This window comes from Podarcis pityusensis (assembly GCF_964106645.2).
Source record: "Podarcis pityusensis genome assembly, chromosome: 10".
Classification (NCBI taxonomy): Eukaryota; Metazoa; Chordata; class Lepidosauria; order Squamata; family Lacertidae; genus Podarcis; species Podarcis pityusensis.
The window spans coordinates 36390640-36411985 of record NC_138035.1 but is presented as its reverse complement, the minus strand read 5'-3'; the positions used below and the strand labels follow the sequence as shown (position 1 = coordinate 36411985).

The window sequence follows — 21346 nt, the reverse complement described above, 5'->3', positions numbered from 1 at the left end:
CACTCTTGTAGGAATTGTGGGGTGATACTCAGCTTAGTCATATTCAGATAAGACCTATTGAAATGAATGGACTTAAATAACACCCACATGGGTGTAGGTTAATTAAGTAATTATAACCAATATTTTCCCTCAAACATTTGTACTTAGAAATAAAAGGATAACTGAACTTAGTGGGTTTTGTGTGTTTATACAATGGGCAGTGTAAATATTGATGGATTAGGATACAGTCTTCCTCTGTCTGCCTATATGCCTTCATTCTTATTTTTAAAAGACAACTGAAAGTAACATCAAGCTTATCTTATGTGCATGATTGTTGATAGGAGATTCATACTGTATGTATGTATGTATGTATGTATGTATGTGGCACCCAACTAGATGTTGAATATTAATGAAGATGGAGTTGTTTGAAACCGCTAAGAAACTGCAGCTGTTTAATTAATTGAATTTTTCTGGATTGCTAAGGGATTTCCTAAGGTCATGTCTATGTTCAAGAAGGAATTGCTTCTTCTTATTGAATAACAGACTGGCTGAAAAGGTGTTCTGATGCTTTCTTGATGCATCTATATTTGTTTGAGTACTTAAACAGAGATTCCCCTCCCAGCTATCCTCTTTAGCATAGCTATTTATTGACCTGTAACAGCTGTCTGTGTGCAGATCTGTATAACGGATGATATGGGTTACATTTCCTGGAACAGTTTATGTTTCAAGAAGCCTTTCTCATTGCAGGCGGGTTGAATATACCTCATCATCAGGTCCTTCAAGCCATCCAGTTCTACATCCACATGTCTTTCCTGACATGATAAAAACAAGGCTGACTTGGAATTGCCCTCTTCCTCTAACACAGAATGGGTTTTTGATTTTCCAGCATTGCCTGCAGCTAGTGTTGAGCAAGAGTAGTGATGAAGGAAAGAGCTGATCCTATAGTTACATAACAGTGGGCTGTGAGAGGGGTTTGGTGGGCCAGTGGGATTACAGCTGATGCCTGTGTGGAAAAGCTGAAGTTGTGAGAACCCTCCGAGTCATTCATAAATCTCATGTGTATACTTACACTGTTGGATATTTCCAGTATTTCCGTGTTTGCTTGTTTTGTTATTTTTGCTTTGAAAGCATACCTAAGGAAGGCTTATTCAAGATGGAGTTACTCTCTACATTAGGTGTGCCATGCTGATTTGCATAGCCAAGAATTGCAATCCTGTGTAGGCCAATTTTTAAGCCCCTGACATGAGTTGGAACATTGGCTTCTACCAATAGAGGTGAGGAATCCCACATCATGATGACATCAGATTATTTTGTGTGTGTATTTAAAATGTGCTTTGCAATTATAGAGAGGATTATCTTGCTGAGGACAGTGTGGGGTATGCTTGCAAACTCTGAGGAAACTATTAGGTATTGATATGCCCATGCCTCAACATAAAGCTCCATTGAACTTGATGTTGGCAGCACAATAATTCTTTTTTAAAAATAGACATAGCACTGGGGGAGTCAGAGACATCTAAATCCCAGCATCCTGATGGGGATGCAAATCACCGCCTCCTTGGTCATCAAATCAGTCTTTTAATGAGCATGGAGGTGCAATAATGTGTCTTACTCAGCTTATCTGTATGTATGTCAAATGTGTGTGCATGTGTGAGTGGGGGGTGGTCACATCCACCACTGACATGTGGACCCTGGAGAGTTGGCAGAGAACGAATGTGGCCCTTGGGGCAGAAAAGCTTAGCCACCCCTGCATTACATAGCAACCCAGCACTTTGTGAGCATTAAAGTCATCTTATGTAAAAATAAATTAAACATCCTTTGTGATCTTTTTCATGGTCCTCATAGGGGACCCAAACTAATTGCTTGAAAAGCCACATCAGATTCCAAAACAAGGAGTTATAATGGTATATGTGTAATTAATAGAATGTTGCCACATTCAGTCATGTGTGCATTAAAACATTTGCTGTTGATTTATGTTCATCTGCAGAAAGATGAGCAATGATTTTCGTGTGTGTGTTTTCCCTTACTATTGAGAAATCCTGACTCTGATTCAAGAATAGTAAAATTTGTTCTAGAATTTGGTCCAACTGGATTTCCCCTGTTTTTAATTTATTTTGTTGGGTGGGTTTGAATTAAATCATTTGCATATCTAAGGAGCATTGTGTTGTCTACTCTTTGCCTGCATTCGGGTTGTTTTGCTTTTTAATGACTGTTTTCACTAGGCTGGAGTGATTGTAGAAGCTTTTACTAGACTTGCCTTCAAGACCATCTGCAGCTGTTTTCTCTGTCTTAGGAAATTGAGGACGTTATTTAGTACTAGTAGGAATGTGAGAATTTGTCCATTGATTACATCATTTTGCTGCTTAAGGCCTCAATGAATTGTGCTGTAAATCTGTGGTACCTAATAGTCACTTAACAATGATGTATTATTTTAATATTGGAAGAAACCATTTGGCTACATTTTGGAAATGCCTGAAATATGCATTCCGGAGTGTATTTCATATGACTGGATTCAGCGACTCAGGTTTGAAAATGAGTCTCTTCTATAATTAGAAATAATTTATCTTGAAAGTTAGTTGTTATGTGACTTTCCAGGGCAAAAGTCATTAACTGTGTGTTGTGGTTATTGCTATTTTAAAGGCCACTGTTGCTAAGTTCCACACCCTGAAAATATTGGGTGAAATCCAGTGCTACTATTCTCCTTGTTGAATGACTTTTGATCTAGTGTAAGAGTCTGAACACATAAGAGAAGGGGAGCCATTTTTCCCAGCTCTGCCCTTCAGACCACTGTGCCATCTTCCAGGCTATTTGGAGTGGAGGAGGCTGCAAAAGGAAGGGGACTCTGTGATAACTGCCTCTGCTTCTCTTAACTAGCACATGCCTTGGCCAGATCAAATGATGCTCTGCTCACTTTAGATATTACCAAATATTACCAAAAGTGCAGGAAGTTGAGTTACCAAGAACATGTGGTTGTTGCTCAGCTGGCAAAATTGACTTTTTGAGCAACATGACGTAAAAGCAAGAAGGGTGGATTCTCAAGCTCCAAGCTACAGTACTTCAGCAATCAAATTAAAACAATAAGAATCACAACCTTCTTAGGATTCTGTCTACTGTTTTCTGAAGCGGCCATTGATTCAAGAAGCCAACAAATTCATGTTCTCCAGAGTGCTGGGGTCAGTTGTCCTTACTCCCTCAGGATCATTACTGCTAGTGGCCAAGGCAACCCAGCCAGATGGGTGGGGTATGTATATATAAAATAAAATAAAATAAAATAAAATAAAATAAAATAAAATAAAATAAAATAAAATAATATAATATAATAAAATAAAATAAAATAAAATAAAATAAAATAAAATAAAATAAAATAAAATAAACCAAATGTATTAGTACCTCTCAGCAGAAGGGATAAATAATTGCTCAAAACTAGCCACGGTAGTGAAAGGCTCCTCTCTCCCCCCCTCCCCCCTCATTCTTCTTCCCCTCCTCCTCCTCAGAATATACCTAGCATTGATTGCAGGTTTAGCACCACAACCACTGGTGTACACTTTATCAGTTTAAAACACATTACCATGTTTGGATGTGTTTCAAGTGCCCTAAGTACACTAATGATGCTTGTTCTACTTGGAAGAGAGCTGAGAAATATTTCTGCCTTTGTCTGTAATGAATACCTGACTGATTACACGTACATCGAAAACATTACCTATTCTCAATCCATAAGCTGCAGGAAGGGTTAAAAACCATTTCCCAGGCCTTCTCTGAGTTACATTGTGTTTAGTTTGGCAGATACCTAACTGATCTGACCCAGGTAGCCTAAATCATAGAGAGGAAAGGTAAATGAACGAGGTTTTATTTCAGCTCCTCTGACTCATATTGGTCTTCTGAAATTCGGTCAGGTTGTTCAAGCCCTCCTTATTGTAAAGCAACAGAAACTGAGATTCTCCTGTAGTGATTGCACAGGTATTAAAAGACACAAAGTCTTCAAATTGATACATTGCAGCATGGATGTTCATAGGCAACTTCTTGCTTCATCACATGAGTGAAATGGACTGAGAAAGAGATGTCTATGCATGTGGGGTTGAGGGGGTACAGTGAAGAACAGCCCAAGTTAACAACGTGAAAACCATAGATAATGTGAATCGGTGCTGAAGCACTAAACATATAAAGAATGTTATCAGATTATACTTAAAATAGAAAACTCTTGTTTTTCTAGTGATAAAATATAACCCATAATCCTTGTTAAAAACCCTGGGAAATAAAATCGAATACTGGAATGAATTCCAATTGCCCTCTGAAATGGTCTTGTTAAGTAGAGTGACCTTGAGGTCAGAAAGGGAATGTTTGGGGAGATTGAAAATGTTCCCTGACTCGTGTCTGTACATTTCTATTCTGAAAGTCAGATTACTGCCCGTTTATTCTTGTGCAGAGTGACTTTCTTGTTTGGCTGATGAAAACTCCTGAAGGGCATTGATGGCAAGTGATAGTGTACATGGCATTAGTTAATATGCTGGTGTTTGGAATGTGGATGGAATGGTCAGTGACCTTAAGTGTACAGTATTACCAAGGTAGCATAAGGAACAGAGAGATCACTTGTTTACCCGTTGGTGGCCTAGGAGTGTTGGTGGATAGTGATTTCTGAGTGGCCTAAAATGAAGGGTGGTCCTTTCCTCTATGGCCTTCTTGAGAAGATCATTTCCTAGATGACTTGAAAGTCCCTGATGGAAGGTTTTTCCTCTGTTGAAATCTGTCTGAGGACAACAGAGTACATTTTCAAGTACATTGGCGATAATGAGCACTAAGCTTGGATTCATACACCAGATAATTATGAGGGACAGAATGCTAAGTATCTGCTTAACCTCTTGTAATTAACCAAGCTGAAGGGAGGCCAAGCTTAGACACCCTGCATAGCACACACATGCTCCTATGCTGAGCATATCCAGAAGGCACTGAGAATAAAACACAAGCTTGGGGATGCAGATATATGGAAATGGATCTTTCTTGACATCCTTATATTAAGGAAAAGAAAAATGCTACTGTTTTCCAACATGTGTGACAGACCTCATAAAAGCTGTTCACTTGACTCCCCGTGGCAAGTAACAGTTGCCACCAGACAATTAGGCAATTGACAAATAATAACTAAGCAATCCTAAACATACAAAGAATGAGTCCTCACTGAGTTTAGTGGGACTTACTTTTGAGTAGGCATGCTTAGGATTACACTGCAAGGCTGCAGCTATACGTACACCTAATTTGGAGCAAACCCCATTGAACATAGCAAGACTTGTTTTTGAGTAAAAATTCATTTTTACATTTGTGCCTTATTTGCAAAGTTCATACACATTGCAACCTGTTTTTTCATTGTTTGCCTGCCCTCGTGAAAGTTGATTGGGTGAAAGTCAGGCTTTAAATTTGTACTCTGGTGTAATAACTTTATATGTTGGGCTTTCACTTATTGGCATTCCTCATGAAAGATACTATTAACACGTGCTTTGAAATAATGACAGATATATTTTGTATAGAAAAAGCTACTGGATCTCAGTTCAGAATAATACGCATAGACCAATCATGTTTTATCCTTTTATTTCTGTTCAAGTCCAAATTCTGGAGAATGCATGGAGCATGAAGGAACAAACATGTAATACTGTCAGTAAAGGAAGGTCACTAGTTCTTTACATGTACTGTAAAGTTCAATGCAAATGTGTTTAAGTGATTCTCCTGTTTGTTCTTTCCCCCCTTTAAAAATCGATATATCATTGTAATCAGATATGTGGTGTTCAGAAAAGTGGTATAAACCACGTCTCTGTGGTTTGCACCAAAAATAGTACTGTAATACTTTAAAGGGAGACACGTGTCTAAAAATACATGCTCTGGCAATTATTGTAACACGTAGAAGCATGTTTCCTTTGTGACTGCAGGCACATATTCCCCTTCAAATATCATGGAGTTCATCACAATAATGTAATGTAATGTAATGTAATGTAATGCCCCCTAAGTGACAGAGTAGCCTCTGGGCATGGATACCAGCTCCTAGGGGCTGAGGCATTTTCTCCCCCAGCCATTTATTAAGGGGGGCAGCCCTCTTCAATGTTCAAAAGGCATTTGGTCCTACCTCCTGGTTCCTTGTGATGTCAGGACATTGTGGCGGGGCCCCTCAATCATCTTGTAAAGTTGGTGCCTCTGCCTCTGGGCAAAGAAACTGGGTGGGGGGAGGACAAATTCTCCAACAGTTTTGTGGGAGATGGGGCTCACCATTAGCATGGACAGTAGTATAACTCTCTTGTTCCTCCCCCCCCCAAACCTTTTAGTTTTATTTTATTGTGACTACACTTGTTCATAAATGATCTAGAATTAGGAGTCAGCAGTGAGATGGCCAAGTTTGCTCATAATGCTAGATTGTTCAGGGTCGTTAAACCAAAAAGAGATTGTGAAGAGCTCTGAAAGAGCCTCTCCAGGCTCTGTGAATGGGTGTGAAAATGACAAGTGCAATTCATTGTAAACAAGTGTAACATGATGCATGTTGGGGCAAAAATATATATCTTAATTTCACATATACACTCATGGGGTCTAAACTGGCAGTCATTGACCAGGAATGAGACCTTGGGGTTATAGTACATAGCTTGATGAAGATGTCGACCCAGTGTGTGGCAGCCATGAAAAAGGCAAATTCCATGCTAGGTACCATTAGGAAACGAACTGAAAATAAAACTGCTGATATAATAATGCTGTTATACAAATCAGTGGTGTGACCGTATTTGCTGCGTGCCATTATCTCACCTCCAAAATGATAGCGTGTTGCTGCAAAAGGTTCATTGAAGGGCAAACAGAACAACCATGGGTGTGGAATATGAGGGAAGGTTGCAGCGTTTGGGACTTTTTAGCTTGGAGAAAAGGTGAATAAGAGGTGACATGACAGAATTTAAAATTATACCTGGTATAGAGAAAGTGGATAAAGAAGAGCTTTTCTCCCTCTTTCATAATACTAGTACTTGTAGACGCTGAATGAACCTGAATGATGGAAGATGTAGGACAAATAAAAGTGTCTAGTTAAACTATGGAACTTGCTCCTATAGCAGGAAGCGATGGCAACTGACTTGGGCAGCTTTCAAGGAAGGATAGACAAAATCATGGATGATAAGGGGATGTTCTGTCCCCATGGTCAGAGGATGTAATGCTTCTGAATACCAGTTACTTGAAACTACAGGAGGGGGAGAAGGCTGTTGCTTGTGGGTTTTCCACAGGCATCTAGCTGGCCTCAGGATGCTTGTCTAGATGGATCATTGTCTTGCTTCAACAGGTTCTTATGTTCTTACGTTACATATGACAGCAGCAGCAACTGTGTTTGTAGTCTAGTGACCATTTCTGCATTCTCCACAGTGCCATGGACTTCGCAACATGGTGGAGCGCTGCGGCAGAACAAATGGTGGCAGCCACAGAAAGTGGTGGGGAATATTCAGGGAAATTCTGTAGAGTGGGCTTCTTTTGGGGGAGTCAAAAAAAGAGGAAAAATCCGAACCTTATTTTTTTTTAGTAAAAAATGTCTTCTAAGAATTCTCATCTCATCTCAAGGTAGGTAGGTAGAAGATGCTGAGGGAGGGGACCTAAGGTATTACAAGGATGGGTTAAAAATACACAAATATCTCTGTTTTCATTGTGAAATATTGCAAGCTTTTTTGGGGGTATATTTCTATATTAAAGTTTTCCTTTTTTGTAACCTTTAAAAATAAGATTCTACAGGGCTTTAACAATGCCAGCCAGACCTTCATCCACACATAAAGGAAATGTGCATGTTGCAACATCTCTCCTTTGAGAAGAAAAATCAGTAAACATAATAAAAGGGAAAGTGTGTTCTGTTGTTCTCTGACTTGTTCCCATTCTGCAGCAGAGTGCTAGAAATGTTTCTTCCTTCATTACATAAATTGTTAATTGGCCTTTGAGTTCTGGTTTTGATCCAATTCCATTAAATCTGGCTGGCAACATGCCCCCCCCTTCTTAATTAAAAGCTGCATTAGATCTTAAGGTGCTTGCCTTCGGTAGCTAATAAATTCTGGCTACATGACTTGTGGTCAGATAGCGATTTCGTTTTAACTAGATTTAGAAATTGCCCAGTAATTTAAGTTGGCCTTTTCATATATAATAGTAAAATAAATAAATAAACACATTAACAAAAACAGCATTGGTTAATAATATACATTAAATTATCTCTCTTTAGTTTATGGCTCTGAGTGATCTTGTTCCAGTATACTGTACAGAAATTGATTCGATATGTCCAGACTTTTAATGATTGCTTTTAAAGGTGTTGTGCCTTTATAACTGCAGTTGATGTGGTTACTAGTTTGTCCCATTAGAGTTTCTGTACTCTGACTCTCATGACTTGAATTATGTTCAAGGAGAAAGCAGGAAAAGGTTACTAGAAAGATGGTGGATGGACAAGGAAATACTATTAGACTAAGTTTCTTGTTCTGAATCCAACTCAGGAAGTAGTTACCAAGAAGATGAATATTTTGGAAGATTTCTTTAACTGTACAGTGGTACCTCAGGTTAAGTACTTAATTCGTTCTGGAGGTCCGTACTTAACCTGAAACTGTTCTTAACCTGAAGCACCACTTTAGCTAATGGGGCCTCCTGCTGCCACCGCGCCGCTGGAGCACGATTTCTGTTCTCATCCTGAAGCAAAGTTCTTAACCTGAAGCACTATTTCTGGGTTAGCGTAGTCTGTAACCTGAAGCGTATGTAACCTGAAGCGTATGTAACCCGAGGTACCACTGTATGTGTGACAACCAGATTTTTAAAAAATATGTTGTCCTAAAGAGAATTGGGAGAAAGGGGGAAAGCAGAAGGGACTGTGTAGCTACAACGGTGTGACAAGCCAGAGGCCCAAGTCTTCATGCTCTTATACATGAATTATCCTTTTAAGTTGCATTGAGTTGGTTCTGGATTATTTGTTGATTAATTAACCATCTAATCCTTTGCAAACGTAGGACCTGTTGAGTTCAGTGAGATGTGCTTCCAGGCAAGTGTATAAATAATGCAGCCTTTTGTAGCAATCCTATACCCAGTTTCATGTGAGTAAGCCCATTTGGTCATGAGTCCACATGCCTTTTTCATTGCTTATAGAACAGAAACATATTTGTCTGTTTACTTAAGTGCACACACAACTTACTTGAAGCTCATATGACATTTCCTTGGAAGTTGGTCCCATTTGAACCATGTGCACATACTTCTGAATAAACATGCAATAACTTGGTTCAAGTACAAGGTTGCCAGCATTATAACTGTATCCTGTGTCTTTTTACAGAAGCACAGGAAGCAGGCCTGTTAAAACGTTGATAGCTCTGCTGAGATTTATCTTCATTCAGGACCTGCAACTTCACTCAGGTATTTGACAAAGCAGAATGGGCAGTAGGATCTAGAATAAGATGTGCTTCTGCATTCTTAAATGATAATTGATAAGATGCATCCTCATGTTTTGCTAATTAACTGTCAAAACTTCAAACTTCATGGAGCTAACTATGAGCTAAACTTAAGACAGAGTTGATAGGTCTAGACCCTGAGAGGACTTCTGTCTTCTTATCCTACCTATTAAATAATCATTATGGCAAATGAAAAAATACAATAAACTATGTTCTAATAAACTCCAAATTTAAAAATGTAGAAGTTAAAGCAACTAAAAAATGAGGCACATTGAAAGGCTAGCAGTCATATTAAAACTGGAGAATGCCATTGGAAAAAAGTACATATTAGGTGCTAATCAAAAATTCAGACTATGGTTCTTTTTGTACTTAAAATAGATAGATAGATATCTTTATTGTCATTGTCCCATACAGAACAATGAAATTGAAAAATAGCCCTTCAAATAGAGGACTGTACCCTATAAAGTAGGGCCCATGGCCACCCTGAGCATCCAAGTGCTGTGATGTTCTGAGAAACTGCCTGGTGGAATTTCCACCTTTCATTCCACTTTTTTACAGGAGCCTTGTAGACCCAGCAACCTCACCTAAAAGCAGTCTGGCACAATGCAGTCATTCATATGGGAAACCTATTGAGTTACAGAGTTTGGTAACAAGCAGGTCAAGAGACTCTCTGGCGTCCTCCATTTTGTGGTGTTTCACAGTCGGCTACCAGTAGGTGGCCAATTGAGAAGATGAAGCCTGCTGGTCTCTCTCTTTCCTTTGTTGTCATATATAATTGGCATGAGGAATCACAGTTGTGCTGGAGGTGTTGGCACCCCTGTGCTCCCCTCTTCGGCAGCAGTCACTTGTGAGGTGTGATGCCTGGTTTCTGCTGCCTTTTGATTTGCTCCCTGGCTGCCTTGCTGTCAGCTACTGTATGAACTTTGCAGGGCTGTGGGGCTCAAATTATTAAAATTCAGAGATACCTCATTAATTTGTGCTGCTTTGGATGCTGGACTCGGTGACCTGCCTGAACTGAGATTGCAAGCAAATCTTTCTGACCCCCTCAAAATTGTTTGGAAAAGGAAGTTAGGCATATATTGTTAACTTGCCTGTGGAAAAGTAACTACTGCTCAAACATGCCCCTTACTGCTGTAAGACATTGCAAAAATAAAAATAAAAATGTATTAACAGTAGGCCAGCAGACACCTATGAAATTTCATTTGCATAAATTGCCCGTTCTCATTTTTGATATTCTTATGTGACTCAGTATGAAAAATTACTAGCCTAGTTTTGCTAATATTAGCAGTAGAGCCCTTTCCGAGTAATCTAAAAATGTTCCAAGGGGCTAAATAATTCAAATTGCCTCAGGTCTACACACACACACCCTGGTGCAATGAGTGAATCTTCATTGTCTAAGAAAATGGATGAGGAATAGGAGGTCATCCGAAGCCTCTCATTTATATGATAATTACAAATAAGCAGTGGCTAGTGATTCAGGATACAAATCATTTGCTCCTATGAGACCAGTGTGTTTGCTAAACAGGAAGTATGTGATTATGTCCTGCTAATTAGTTTCCAGGTGATGGGAAGAATGCAGTGCATAAGAGGCCCAGTTCACACTGCACAGCCCCACTATTTCTCTGTAAGGCAGTTATCTTGTAATTGAATTACTGCCTTTAATTAATACATGCATCTAAATTAAGAACATGTGTATGTTGTGTGGAGATGCAGAGTGGAACACTGGTAGTTATGTATATGCCTGTCTGTGTTTCCATCTAGGTAGGACATCACAGGAGATTAATGACAGAAAGGAGGGGAGCAAAATGCAGAGCTAATGAAGAATGTGAAACCGTATTTGTGAAAAGGTGTGCAAGTTAGCCTGTTTTCCAAGTCAAGGAGATGGAGAAATCGGAGGGCAAAAAGCCATGCTCTGAAATAATGGAGTAATACTTGCAGGCAAATAGAAAGTTGACTAAAATAGAAAGCGAATAAAGAACCTTGTTGAAAAGGAAAGGGATAGTCATATAGAACAGACAAGGAAGGACAGGAGAAAAGTGAAAAATAATGAGAGATTCTATTGTAAGAGAAGTCTATTATTAATCTAGGGCAATGATGGAGCACAGACTAATGAATTTATGTCCCACCTGTTGTTTTTAATCTTTCAGGTGTCCAGGCAGCCTCCTTTTAAAGGTGCAAGCTGAATGGCATTATCATTTGAAATGCAATGAAAAACAGTAAAATGGGAACAATCATTACTTTAACTGCTTCATGATCGCCCTGGCATTCGTATTTCAGTCTGTGGCTTCCTGAATATGTGCCACAAGGTATTTCTGACAAATAATGCAGTTAAGTGTATTGCTAGAAAGGCAAGAGATTCAATGTAACGCAAAACCTGCAGACTTCTAGATATTAGTAATGTCAAGAAAGAAGGCAGATTTTAATATGTCTTAAGAGCCCTGGGGGAAATGTAGATATTATGACAAGCCTGCACTAAGATTCTACAGGCTATGTGATATGTTATCAGAAAGAATGCCTCCATAATAGAAAATTAAGACTAGCAGAGAGGTAAAATGCACTTTACAATTTTAATCTGGAAGCTTTCACTGTGCAAAGCATCTATATAAACAAAGTGCTTTTCAATGTGACAGTTTATATACAGCCCCAGCCTGCTACAAAAAGAGGAAGAAAATGAGATGTGGTTGATAGTCCTTGCCTGGCAGCAGTTACTCTTAAGGAGTGTGTGTGTGTTAAGTTACAGTCCTCTTCACTCTTAGCTGGGAGTTGCGAGCAAGCACCATTGAATTCAATGCACATATATAGGATTGTACTCTTAATTTACAAAATGTAGTCTATGTGTTACGATGCATTGCACCTAGTCCATCCTGTGGCCCCAATATTTGGCCTCTGGATCAGGCCAATTCACCCTATGCTGCCTTGGGATCTACTCACCCCAAACCTGTCCCCAAATTCATTTGGGGGTAATGGTGCTAAGGGGTTTCAAAGGTCTTTCTTTTTTTTAAAAAAAGTTAGGTGGGGTGCACTAGCACCCCACAGGACCAGATCCACTCATTTAGCAGTAGGTGGATCCTGTACAGTGCTGGTTGCTGCACCTTTGTGAGTGGCTTCCCATGCATGCAAGGTAGATCCGATTCTGCAATGGGAGCAGGAACATGAAGGAATAGAGGCCTGCTGGGAAAGGCACTCAACCTTCTCCTGTGAAGATGCAGCCATCCAATTGTCCTCACTTTTCCACAGTTTCTTGGCCCTCTTCTCACTTATGCCAGGCCCTCCTTCTTGCATGACACCAGGAGAGCCTTGGGTGGGACACTCAAACTGGGCTGCAGCAATCTGAGGCTGTGCCAACCTGACTTGAACAAGGCCTGAATCCGTCTGAATAGGTTTGATCAGGCTTTGGATTTGGACCTTGGCTGAATCTGGTGCATAGTCCTGGTGTTCAGAACTGGAGATAATATAGCCATAATTACTAGTACCCATGGATAGCTTTATCTTTCATGAATTTGTATTCTGACATAGGGATAGACTCCTGTGCCTTTAGAAATGTAATGGGTTTGACCTGCCCTGCATTCCATACCTGAATTCTAGTTTGACTAGGAGAATGTTCAGATTAATTCCAAAAGTGGAACATGCCACACTTTTCAGTCTCTTTGTACTCCACCCCCCCCCCACTTCTTTTACCAATAGGGATGGGGGAGAAATTAAAATCAGTTTACATGTAAAGGTGAACCTACATAATTGGTGCAGCTAAACGAATTAGGATGCCTGAAACACAAGCATCCTTTGAAATTTGCACCTCTCTGAATTTTGCAATGCAGTTTTGTGGTCAAGTAACATGTACAAAAAAATGCATATACTGGGGTAAGGTGCGCATAAAATTGAATATATTAGTGAAAATAACATACAAAATTACATTATACTGGGCAAGATTACATGAAGAAATGAAGGAAGTTCTACTAAACTTCATGCAGACTTAAAAATAATCACAAACAGATATAGAAATGTGCCGATTCCATGGGAAAGACCCACCCACATGGTCCTGATATTCGTACGAGAGCCCAGCAGCTTGCAATCATCATGGTACAGGTTATATTAGTTCTTTTGGCAGTACAGAGATAGATGAGCTACTTGTCTGACTCATATAAAGCAACACTTCTTACCATAAGATTATGCTTGGTCCTCAAAAGGGTCACTAGATTGCCACATAATGAAACCTGGTCTCCTCCTCCTGTCTTTCAATTTATTGCTGTTTAATACGTTTATATCCAACTTCAGTACAATGAGGCCAAGTGGTCTGCTCGCACCTCCAATTTAAACAAGCCTCACAACAAGGCTTGTGGGAGGTGTCAGATAATGACTGGATTCTAATGTGAGTTTTATGGCTGAATGAGGTTTTGAACCTGGGTCTCCGACTTGTAGTCCCAACACTCTGTGACTACCCTGCACAGGCTGTTAAAGGTAAAGGTAAAGGTAAAGGTACCCCTGCCCATCAGGGCCAGTCGTGACTGACTCTAGGGTTGCACGCTCATCTCGCTCAAGAGGCCGGGAGCCGGCGCTGTCCGAAGACACTTCCGGGTCACGTGGCCAGCGTGACTAAGCTGCATCTGGCGAGCCAGCACCAGCGCCGCACACGGAAACGCCGTTTACCTTCCCGCTAGAAAGCGGTCCCTATTTATCTACTTGCACTTAGGGGTGCTTTCGAACTGCTAGGATGCCAGGAGCTGGGACCGAATGACGGGAGCTCACCCTGCCGCGGAGATTCGAACTGCCGACCTTTCGATCAGCAGGTCCTAGGCTCTGTGGTTTAACCCACAGCGCCACCCGCGTCCCTGCACAGGCTGTTACAGTGGTTTAATTCTCCCTGCATTAAAGAAGGGCAGCTCTAATGTCTAATGAGCCCAGCTCCTGCTTACAGTGTGATTCCAGAATGGATTGCATTGGTGAAGGAGACTAGCAAGTAATCTTACCTCCTGTGTATTGCAGAGTCAGCAGCTCATTGCCTGCCTACCTTGGTATAATTGGTATGCTTGGTAAGCCTTTTAAGACTGCTTGTGTCTTGGCCAGTCATTTTGCAGTTTGGCCATTGTATTTCTAATTTAGGCTTTAGTTAATATGGGCCATTTGGAAGTTTCTGCTTCCAAGTAGACTGAAGTAAAATGTAGAGAAGTGACACAGTATTCAAGCAGTCAATGCAATATGATTGGGGAACAGAAAGTGGATGATGAGAAATGCTTCCTTGGTAAGCTTTTTATTTGTTTGCTTGCTTGTTGAAATGACTTGGATTGAAATGGCTTCGAAAGAGCACTTCTTAGATAATCCTAAAGTGGCTATTCAATGATGGTTCAGGAATGGCATGGTCCCCTTGAAGGTAAGTAGCTGTTGAATTGCTCCTTGAGGCAGGTCCAAGCCTTTGTTAAAATAATCTTTTCCTGCGTGTCACTGTGATTATGACACCCTTCATCTTGAGTGCGTGCATCATGTGGCATGCTCGGTCCCTTTCAACCTGATCTTGGGCTCTCTACCCAAAGGCTCCATTTTAGATTTCAGAATGAGAGCAACTTTCAACGAAGCTGCAGCCATTTTAGTGTGCAGGGAAACAAATATAAGCTACAACGACAAACTTGGCAGGAAAGGAGAATGCCATTGTTTCAAGAAGTGGCAGAGAGATATTTCTAGATTTGTCTGGCAGGGCAAGAAGCCTAGAATAAAATTTAAAATACTAACAGACGCAAAGGAAAGAGGTGGATTTGCCCTGCCAGACCTTAAACTTTATTATGAATCAGCAGCTTTTTGCTGGCTGAAAGAGTGGCTACTTCTTGAAAACACAGACATTTTGGATTTAGAAGGTTTTAATAATGTATTTGGATGGCATGCATATTTGTGGTATGACAAGGTCAAAGCACATGAAGCATTTAAAAATCATATTGTCAGGAAAGCATTGTTTAATGTCTGGATAAGATACAAGGACCTACTTGAAAATAAAACCCCAAGGCGGTTGTCACCGATGGAAGTGAAAGCTTTGAAAAAGCTCAATATGGAGGCCAAATGGCCGAAATATTGGGAAATTTTGGAATAAGAGGGAGACAGATTGAAATTGCAGAGTTTTGAAAAACTAAAAAATAAAGTGCGAGATTGGCTTCATTATTATCAGATAATGGAGGCATATAATTTGGACAAGAAAATTGGCTTCCAGGTGAAAAAATCAAAATTGGAAACAGAACTGTTAGAACCCAAAACCAAGATTTTGTCAAAGATGTATAACTTGCTGTTGAAATGGAATACTCAGGACGAAACGGTGAAATCTGCTATGATTAAATGGGCACAAGATGTTGGACATAACATAATGATGGCTGACTGGGAACAGTTATGGACCACAGGTATGAAGTTTACGGCATGTAATGCCTTAAGAGAGAATATTATGAAAATGATATACAGGTGGTACATGACACCAGTCAAGCTTGCAAAAATTTATCATTTGCCCGATAATAAATGTTGGAAATGTAAAGAAACTGAAGGCACATTCTTTCACCTTTGGTGGACGTGCCCAAGGATTAAGGCTTTCTGGGAGATGATCTATAATGAAATGAAAAAGGTATTTAAATATACCTTTCTGAAGAAACCAGAGGCCTTTCTCCTGGGCATGGTTGGCCAATTGGTGCCAAAGAAGGATAGAACTTTCTTTAGGTATGCTACAACAGCAGCAAGAATACTTATTGCAAAGTATTGGAAGACACAAGATCTACCCACCCTGGAAGAATGGCAGATGAAGGTGATATACTATATGGAACTGGCGGAAATGACTGGCAGAATCTGAGACCAGGGAGAAGAGTTGGTGGAAGAAGATTGGAAGAAATTTAAAGACTATTTACAGAAATACTGTAAAATTAATGAATGTTAGAATGATGTCAGAATGAAGTTACGTGGTTTTAGCAGCAATATTACAAAGGAGTATGTAAAAATGGATTGTTAACAGGTGAGAACCTAAAGTTACAATATATTAAGTTAAAGGATTAGGATAAAAACAAAGAGGGAAAGGATTTGCTGAATTAGCTAACTGAACTGGAATACAAAAAAGGGAGGTTTGAGGAGGTCAGGGAAACAAGTAAATGAAAGACAAGACATGGAAAGATTGATTTGTTTTTAACTGCTTTTACTTTTCTGTATTGTGATGGGACGATGAGCTGCTTGTGCGTAAAATCCAAGTCCCTCAGAGTTTGGTCAAGTTTGCAAACCTCTGTCTGTAACGGAGCCCCTTAAACATGGCTCTGTCAGTCGCTTGCAGATTCCTACAGTGGTTGCTTTCGGAATCGCTTCCAACATAAAAGCTCCTTAACGGAAACACGTCTTCTGGACTCTCTGCGTGACAGTTTCCGGCGAGGAGTGGGTGTCCCTACAGGAGGTCCTGAAACCTCCCCACTGTTTTCGCTGGAAGTGTCTCGGAGCCATCCCTCCTGCTCACTTTCCCTCAGCTCAGCTCCTCTCCCCCTACTGGTTCCCTCTTCAGCTGCTGAGTCTCTCCCAACCTGTGTGAGCCCTTCCACCTCCCTTCCTTCCGATGGCAGTTCCCTGACATCCACCTCCCCTCCAGGGCCCCCTTCACCCCCTCCCGCCCCCTCCTCTATGGGCGGTGAGGAGGCAAAACCCCGGAAGGAACTTCCTTCACCTTCCGATGTCTCGAACACTTCTCTCCACCTGTTGCGGTTCCTGGTCTCGAAGTACTCCTCCTCCTCAGAGTCCATCTCCCCTTCCCCTTCCGAATCCGTGAATCCTTCCAACTCCTCCTCCTCATCGGTGGTCCCAAAGTATTCCCTCCGGAACCTCTCCACAGGCTGAGGTTTCCTTGGGAACCTTTGATGGAACGTTTCTATCAATACCTCGTCATTGATATCTTCTGCCATTACCCAAGTGTTTTCTGACTCTGGTTCTCCTTCCCACGCTACCAAATACTCCACCTGATCCCCCTTCTACCTGGCGTCGAGGATTTCTGCCACATGGCTGCTGCATTCCCTTTCTTCTATGATCGGTCCCCGAGTGGACATCCCTTCTCGTCCCCCCTCATACGGTGACAGTAACGACCTGTGAAATACTGGGTGCAGTTTCATGTGGTTGGGTAACCGGAGCCTGAAAGCCACTGGGTTGACTTGTTGAATGACCTCAAAGGGACCCAACCTCCTGGGTCTTAATTTCTTACAACCTCCTTTGAACGGCAACCCTTGGGTTGACAGCCACACCCGATCTCCCACCCTTATGGTTTCACCTTCCCTTCGGTTCTTGTCTGCCTGCCTCTTGTATTCTTCCTTCGCCCTTTCTAAGTTGAGTTGGAGCTGACGATGGATTGCTTCCATTTCTTCTACAAAATGCTCGGCTGCCGGGACGCTCCATCTCTCCCCTCCTCCCCCTGGGAATGCCCTGGGATGACACCCATAATTAGCCAAGAAGGGGCTCATCCCTGTGGACACATTCTCTGCATTGTTGTAGGCAAATTCCGCCAGCGCCAACTTCTCTACCCAGTCATTCTCTCTGTCATTGACATAACACCTCAGGTATTGCTGGAGGACACCGTTTGCTCTTTCCGCCTGCCCGTTGGTTTCAGGGTGCCGGGCAGTCGAAAAGTTGACCTCCACCTGCAGTAAGCTCATGAGCTTCCTCCAGAACCTGGAAGTAAATTGTTTTCCTCGGTCTGAGACCACCCTCAATGGCATCCCGTGCAACCTAAAAATGTGTTCTACAAATAACTTCGCTGTCTCTTCCGCCGTGACTGCATGCGAACAGGCTACAAAGTGGCACATCTTTGTTAGTAGGTCTACCACCACCATGATGGCTGTTTTCCCCTTGGACTTCGGCAGATCAGTCATAAAATCTATCGACACTGCCTCCCAAGGTCGTTCTGGGGTTGGTAAGGGTTCTAATAGCCCCGCCGGCGCCCGCCTCTCCCCTTTGGCTCGCTGGCATTGCTCACACCCTCTTACATACTCCCGTACATCTTCCCTCACCTTAGGCCACCAAAATTCCCTGGTGACCAACCACATGGTTTTGTGTTGTCCAAAATGCCCCGCCGTGGGGCTGTTGTGCAACTGCTTGAGTACCCTCCCCCTTAAGTCTCCTTCGGGGATATACAGTGCCCCTTTGTAATACAACGCTCCATTTCTTTCCTCAAAACCCCCTGGTTCCTCTCCCTCACCCCTAAGACCTCTGAGCTTATTCTGGGCATATTCATCATTCTCTGTTTCCTCTACCAGTTCTCTTTGCCCCACCAATGCCGCCCCACACACCCAGCGGTCCTCTGGGATGACATGTCTCTCTTCGGGTCCCCCCTCCCCTTCCAAATATTCAGGCTTGCGTGAGAGAGCGTCCGCCCTAACATTTTCTGGACCTGGCACATAACAAATTTCAAAGTGAAATTTGGAGAACTCCTGGGCCCATCGCACTTGCCGTTGGTTGAGCACTCGTGCCGTTCTCCAATACTCTAAGTTCTTGTGGTCTGTGCACACTTGCACCTTATGTTGTGCCCCAATTAATAAATGCCTCCATCTCCTGAACGCTTCATGAATGGCAAGTAGTTCTCGGTCATACACCGTGTAGTTCCTCTCAGATTTGTTCAGCTTTCGCGAAAAAAAGGCACACGGTCTCCACTCTGACTCCTCCTTCCCAGGCTGCAGAAGCACCGCCCCCACAGCCCGGTCTGATGCGTCCGTCTCCACTCGCATCGGTTTTTGTAAATCCACATGCAGGAGCTGTTCTTCCGAAGCAAACGCCCTTTTCAGTTCCTCAAAAGCTCGCTCTGCCTCCGCCGTCCAAACGAATTTCCTCTTACTGCTGAGACAGTCCGTAATGGGAGCCGTCAAGTGGGCAAAATTTCTGATGAACTTCCGATAGAAGTTTCCAAATCCAAGGAATCTTTGCACATCCTTCCTTGTTTTCGGTGTTTTCCATTCCAGTACTGCTTGGACCTTGCCAGGATCCATGGCCAATCCCTTGTCCGACAAGCGGTACCCCAGGAATTCCACCTCCTTGGCATGAAACTGACACTTCTCTAGCTTCACCCACAGCTGATTGGCTTGCAGTCTGCCCAACACTTCCCTGACGTCTTTTACATGCTGCTCCTCAGTCTCTGAATATACTAACACGTCATCTAAGAAGGCCACACAATTCTTGTAAAGCAAAGGCCCCAGGACGTGGTTCATAAACGATTGAAAGCACGCGGAGCCTGCTTGTAGGCCGAAGGGCATAACTAAATATTCAAATGCCCCCAAAGGGGTGAACATGGTGGTTTTCCATTCATCCCCCTTCCTTATTCGTATCAGGTTGTACGCCCCCCTCAGGTCCAGTTTAGTAAAAATCTTTCCCTTCCTGACCCTTGTCAAAATGTCATCAATTCTGGGCATCGGGAAAGTCACTGGTTCTGACACTGCATTTAAGGCCCTGAAGTCCACTACAAGCCTGGGTTTGTCCGTGTTTTTTTTGTCCACAAAAAACACTGGGCTGCCCCCCACCGCCCTGGACTCTCTGATGAACCCTCTCTTCAGGTTCTTGTCAATGAACTCCCTTAGCTCCTGCATCTCTCTGTCTGACATGGCGTACAGCTTGCCTACAGGGAGCTGTGCCCCAGGGAGTAAATTGATTTGACAGTCAAAGGGCCTATGTGGGGGTAGTTTGTCTGCCTCCCTCTCGCTGAAGACGTTGCTCAGGTCGGCGTATTGTTGGGGAACCTTCCCCTTCTCCGTTACTTCCGTCCCTGCTAGAGTGGCTCTGGCCCCTCCTTGAGCCTCCCGCTCTTTGCAGTGTTCTAGACAATGTGCTGACCCAAAGGAGACCACTCTCTGATGCCAGCCCACTAGCGGATCATGTAACGCTAGCCAGCTCATCCCCAAAATAATGGGAGCTCCTCCCAAGGTAGCCACATTAAACGCTATTAGCTCAGTGTGTCTTGCTACCCTCATTATCATTAGGACGGTCTGCTGGCTGACTTCTCCTCCCAGCAGCTCCCTTCCATCGATCGTGGTCACCTGCAAAGGGTTACTTAAAGGGATAGTCTGTATCTGGTGCTCAGCAGCAAACTCCTTACTCATGAAATTGCAGGAGCTGCCTGAGTCCAATAGCGCCTTTATCTTTAGTGGGTGTCCGTTAGGCAGCTCTAGTAACACCTCTATCACTAGGGCGGGTTTAGGAGGTTCCGGCGTGGGCACTTTCACTGCTCTTTGGCCTGGCTGCTGTGCCCCGACGGTGGCAGCCAGGCGTTGGCTTTTACTTGCTCCGGTACCTTTTCCTCCCTCTCCCCAACAGCTCCCGCCATTCCTTGCCATTCCTTTCTTTGGGGGCAGACTCTGGCAAAATGACCTGGCTGTTGGCAGAGATAACATTTCTTGGCGCCCTTTCCCTCCTTCTTCCGCTCTTCACTGGGCTTTGATACTGTGTGTGCGCGCGCTGTTCCAATTTCCATCGGCTCTCCTGGCGGGAACGGTGGCTCTGGAATCTCTGGAATGCGAAGCTCCCTCCAACGTTCCCCCTTCCCTTCCCGCCTCTCCAAGGCTCTCGCCTCTTGGCGCGCTCCTATGGTCAGCGCTGATTTGGTCAGCTGGTCCATAGACTCCGCCCTGGGCGCCCGGGAAAGTTCATCCTTTACCGCCGAAGCAAGCCCTTCTTCAAAGAGCATTTGAATGGGTTCCGCCGATAGATCCCACCCCAATTTATGGATCAACATGGTAAACTCAGTCCAGTACTCACGCACAGATCGGCTCCCCTGTTTGCACGCCATTAACTGTCTGCGTACCACTCCCTGCTCAATATCGCTGGAAAACATCAAATCCATTGCACGAAAAAACTTCCTCGTATCCTTCAGGATGTCATTGTTTGTTGCCATCAGGGGCCTCACCCAGTCTTTCGCCCCCTTTTCGAGATGCCCAATCACAAAAGCCACCCGCGATTCCTCGTCGGGAAAGTCATCAAACTGCAGATTAAGGGCATAT

At 42.8% G+C, this 21346-nt stretch overlaps 1 long non-coding RNA gene across 5 annotated transcripts in view; it reads left to right on the top strand.

Moving 5' to 3' along the window:
• The window catches only part of LOC308486165, a 79938-nt gene that overhangs the window by 56843 nt on the left and 1749 nt on the right, over window positions 1–21346 (top strand). For 4 of the 5 annotated variants that reach the window (XR_013990977.1, XR_013990978.1, XR_013990979.1 and 1 more), the window contains 3 exons: window positions 9269–9348; window positions 11145–11230; window positions 11531–11689. This is a non-coding gene — a long non-coding RNA (uncharacterized lncRNA). The remainder of the gene's footprint in view (window positions 1–9268; window positions 9349–11144; window positions 11231–11530; window positions 11690–21346) is intronic. The other variant, XR_013990980.1, reaches the window with a different exon arrangement.